Source organism: Bos indicus x Bos taurus, chromosome 11 (assembly GCF_003369695.1).
Source record: "Bos indicus x Bos taurus breed Angus x Brahman F1 hybrid chromosome 11, Bos_hybrid_MaternalHap_v2.0, whole genome shotgun sequence".
NCBI classification, from domain to species: Eukaryota; Metazoa; Chordata; class Mammalia; order Artiodactyla; family Bovidae; genus Bos; species Bos indicus x Bos taurus.
In genome coordinates this window covers 43,158,652-43,163,742 of record NC_040086.1, presented here as the reverse complement: position 1 = coordinate 43,163,742, position 5,091 = coordinate 43,158,652, and the positions used below count along the sequence as shown (strand labels likewise).

At 41.4% G+C, this 5,091-nt stretch overlaps 1 pseudogene; it reads right to left on the bottom strand.

Moving 5' to 3' along the window:
* Positions 1 to 3,039: 3,039 nt before the first annotated feature.
* On the bottom strand, positions 3,040 to 4,442 carry LOC113900822 (annotated as a pseudogene).
* Between the last annotated feature and the right edge of the window lie 649 nt (positions 4,443 to 5,091).

Genomic DNA, 5,091 nt, shown 5'->3' with positions numbered 1-5,091 from the left:
CCATAGATCATCAATCAGTTTTTTAATTAAACAAGGTGCAAGAAATAAAACAGTTAAAATTATTAAGAATAGTCCTCCCATGGCTGCTCCCAAGTACCAAATACTATCGATGGTAGGTACATGTCGAAAAAGTTCTTTAACAAAAGACTCAGCTCTTTTTGCAACATCCAAATCAAGTCTGGGTGCATTTTCAATGTTCATTATTTCCTGATGTAGATGCAGCAAATCTAAGGAAATATTTTCATTATGCCAAATACCTTCTAAATGAGCTTTCACCTTATCCCAAGCAGTTATATACCATTATATTTTTTGGGGGTAACAGATCCATCGGAAATCAGCATGACATTGTACTCGTAATCTCAACTTTATACTTTGAACCTCTTCACCTAAAAATTTTACAACATCATAAAGGGCATTCAATCGATCTTCTAGCTTTTTGTCAATATCTTCTTGAGTCCCCAGGGTAACGGATACATTTTGTGCCAGATTATTAACAAAAGTTGCAGTTTGCACTGATTGTACCAAGGACAGGCTGCAGTAATCGAAGAAGCAATAAGGGTTACCAAAGCTACAAATCCCAGAATTATTAACCCTATTCCCCTGCGATAACACATTAAAGCACCCTCTACTTCTCTCCAAAGTTCAAGTCCTTTTTCATCATACCAAGACCCATTAATCTTTACAGGAACCATAACAAAAGCAGGCTGTCTTAAGACTAAAACCCTAGTTTGATTAGTAATTCCCCTGACGCAGTTAGTCAAAGTACAGTTGTTACAAGTTACATTATAATTTCGTAACCCAGGTTGTATATTTACAGACCATACTAGTAAAGCATAAGGGTGAGGCACACATGCACGAGGGCATCTCATGGTGAGATTCGATAAATAACCGTGTCTTAGTTTCGATCCCACCTGAAGGTAGAAACCCTCACATCCAAGGGCGGCAGCTAGTTTCCAGATTTCTGTTTGGAACACTTTAGAGCCGCCCAAATTCCAAATACGGAATGCAAAGTTTCTATTATCCTGAGCTCCAGGGTTTCAGGCCGAGTCTGGAGACCAGTCCCACAATGACTCATTTGTTCCAAATATGTTATAAACCGTAGCAGTTCCATCTCGACACAGTTTCCATGGTGCAGCAGTGACTCTTCCCCTTGTTCCAAAGTCGCAGAAAGGGATATCTAAAGGACCAGTTCCATTACGACGTTGAGGAGTTCCAGATTCTTTCCTTACTCCAGGAATATATAGGTTCCAACAATTGTCATAATCAGCATATCCTGACTCCCCAACAAAAAGACATCCTGTTGAATTAAAATATCTAGACAGACAAATAGGTAAGCGATCAAACACTCCATGATAAGAGAAATTAACTTGATTAGGAATAATATGTTTATCTGAAAAACCACCCAAAGCCACAGTATCATTAGTGTATATGGGAATGGACCCTCCCAGCCCACTGGTTGGAGAAGGGGAGGGTCGGGAAAATAAGCCCAGTAAGCACTTGAATATTCTTCAGAATGTGCAGTATTAATCTGATTTAAGATAATTAATAAGGTTATCAGGAAGCTTAAAGGCAATATCGAATCGCCCTGCACAGCAACACGATTCTGTGTCTCTCGCATCAATGCCTGAAGTTGTTGCCAAGATGGTAATTCATCATGCTCTTGAATCGCCAGTCTCCTCATCTGGTTTACTAGAGATCGTTTCCGCCGTGCGTACCAACCTTTCCGGCAGCCAGCGCGGCACTTCGGCATCCTGTGGGAAAACACAAACATGCCCTCGTCCCCAAATTATTACAGGATCTGGTCCATACCATTTTCCCACAAGTGGGTCTTTCCAAAAGACTTCAGGTCTTATTGTTTGCGCATCAAAGTTCCAAAATCGCTGTGCTGCTGAACGGCCACTTTTATCCAATTGTAAAAAATTTAGAACAAATAAAGCATGGTTTAAAGAGTTGGAGGGGGTATTGAGATACAATTCCCCCTCCTTTAGTTTTTGCAATTGATGTTTGAGAGTTTGATGTGCCCGTTTAATGATTCCTTGACCTTGAGGATTATAAGGGATACCCGTTTTATGTGCAATAGACAATTGCGTACAAAATAATTGGAAATTTTTCCCAGTGTATCCTGGACCATTGTCTGTTTTTATGGTCTTAGGGGTTCCCATAACACCAAAACGTTTAATGCAATGAGCTATACAATGTTTGCTAGCTTCTCTGGATTGTAGAGAGGCATGTAAAAAGCCGGAGAAGGTATCAATAGTAACATGAACAAATTTTTGTTTACCAAATTCAGGAATATGGGTAACATCCATTTGCCATATGTCGTTTGGCAACAATCCTCGGGGATTAACTCCATAATGGGGGATGCTAAAAAATTGAGGACATGTTTGACATTGCTTAACAATCTGCCTGGCAGCTTCTTGAGTAATGCCAAATTGAAGTCTTAAGCTATTGCTGTTTTGATGGTGTAAGCTGTGAGAAGTTTTTGCCATTTGTTCCGATGAAGGAAATATCATACGTGTAGCTTCGTCAGCCAAAGCATTGCCTCGTGCTAAAGGTCCAGGAAGTCCAGAGTGAGCACGAATATGACCGAAATAGCATTTGTTAACTCTGGAGCAAATTAAATGTTGTATATCACGAAAAAGAGTTTGAATAGTAGAATTCAGGGTACCAATAAATGGAACAGTCTCAATAGTGTTTAAGGCTCTTATGATATATTGACTATCAGAATATAAATTGAATGGAGCAGAGATTTGTAATAGAGCCTGAAAAATGGCAAATAGTTCTACTTCTTGAGCAGACTTATAATTAGTGTGCCAGGTGGCAGGATTATCCTGTATAATCAAACTAGCTATTCCATTAGAAGAGCCATCAGTAAATACAGTTAGGGCGTCAGCAAGGGGCTGAGAAACAATGATTTTGGGGAAGAGAAATTGGTGATAGTGAGAAAATTGTAAAATTTTACCTGAGGGATAATGATTATCAAGCCGTCTACTAAAACCAGCTAAGGCAATAACCCAATTGTCGCTAAACTGAAACATAAGCAAGCTGTTTAGCCAACACCATTCCCGCCTGCTCATCCCCTATCATTTTCCCAATTGCCTCAAGCAGGCAGGCAACAAAATCCTGATATGGTTCATCTGGCCCCTGGCGAATTTTAGATAAATCTTCAGTCTTTTTATCAGAATTTGGAAGCTGTTTCCATGCTCATAGAGCCGAAGCACTAATCTGAGGGTAGGCTCCAGGCAAATAATTAAGTTGATTATTAGTGTCTCAATAATCTCCCTCTCCCACCATCATTTCATAAGTGGTGTTCAGTCCCTGTTGCCGATTGATATCGGCTGTGATCCCACACTGCTCAGCAAACTCAGATTTCCATAGTAAATAATCTCCTCCAGATAAACAAGCCCAAGCAACATGTTTCCAATCATTAGGTGGCAGATTTTGATTTCCTAAAGCCTCTATAATAGCCTGAGTAAACGGTGCAGTCAGGCCGTATTGTGCACAAGCCACTTTTAACTCTTTTAGTTGTTTGAAGGGTAGCGGTTCATAATACCTCTGCTGTTGAGCATTTTCAAACACTGGATAGATTCCTGAAAACCCGGGAATATGTTCTCCTTCTTCATTAGCTCACTTAATCGCTTGTTGAAGAGGAGATAATAGTATCTCACTTCTAATTTTTATGTTTTCACCGGGCAAAGAAGCAGGGATAGATATAAGCTATCGCGGCTCTACGAAAGGCGGAGGTGGATTGAGCCCAGCAAGAACTGAGGGAGGATATGCTGGAGGCACAGACTAACTGGAGTGGGAGTCTCCCTGTGCATCCTTTTTTACTGCTATAACAATTTTCTGAATTAAATTCTCCAGCTGTTCTTCAGAAAGCCCTGAATGCTTTAATTCCCCTTTTCCCGAGGGGGATTGCATGTTAACCATCATCTCCCAAGGCATATCCTCTCTATGGTACTGAGCTGCTTGTTCATTTAACTCTTCCTGTTCATCAGAGCTTAACACATCATCATTCCCTCCAGCCTTACAAGCTGTTCCCTCAGGCATGGCATAAAGTGGCTCAGGTGGAGGGGCGGAAGGCTCTGTAACTTTGGGTTCTGTGGAATCTTGGAGAGCCATTTGAATTTTATGCCCCTCATGTTCAGGATCCAGACAGTCTCTTATGAGAGTCCACAAAGAAAAAGTATCCACAGGGACACGATTGGGACCATGTAAGGAATAATATGTCTGCAATTGTTTTCCTAACTTTTTCCAAGTTTCCAGACTAACTGTTCCTTCCTCTGGAAACCAGGGACAAACTTCTTCTATAAAAAGTAAAAACTTCTCCAGCTGTAACTTATTTACATGAATTCCCCTACCTTTTAACATAGTTTTCAACATATGTACAAATAACTGGCGGCTATTGCCTTGTCCCATGATTTATTACTCTCGACAATAACACTCCCTGCCCTTTACTTCAAATAATTAGGAATTCCTCATTACTTACCTCAATCTTGGCAGGCAGCGGCCATCGTCACGCTCCGATTCCCAAGTCCCTGTTCGGGCGCCACCTGCCAGTGCCGGCCGGCAAAGTTGATCAGGTCCCGAGAACATGCACGGCGGGGCTGAGAAAGAAAACTACAGCAAGAGACTACAACAAAGATGGGGTCGAGAGGTTCAGACACATCTCCACAAAGGGGAGCGGTCTGACACCAGCTTTATTCAGCATCTTATATTTATACAGGAGAGCGTGAGAAAGACAAGACAGTTAACATTTTCTTTGTTGACCTATACATCTTACAAAAAGTCACAAGAAATCTTGAGAGCATGGGAATGGCACCCTGTTATTATTTCTTACACCAGATAACATCTCCCTGTGTGTGAGAAGTTTGCACAGAACTCCAGGTGTCTGCAGTAAATATTCGCCTAATCTCTGGGGTGGCGGGACAGAGAGCTATGTTTGCAAGCAAACCCTCAAGGACTGAGGCAGCTCCCAGGGCTGTGTCCTTCAGACAAAGGACCCCATTCTCACGGGCAGCTCCTTGCAACTATGAACAAAGCTAGTGGAGGTGATGGAATTCCAGTTGAATTATTTCAAATCCTGAAAGA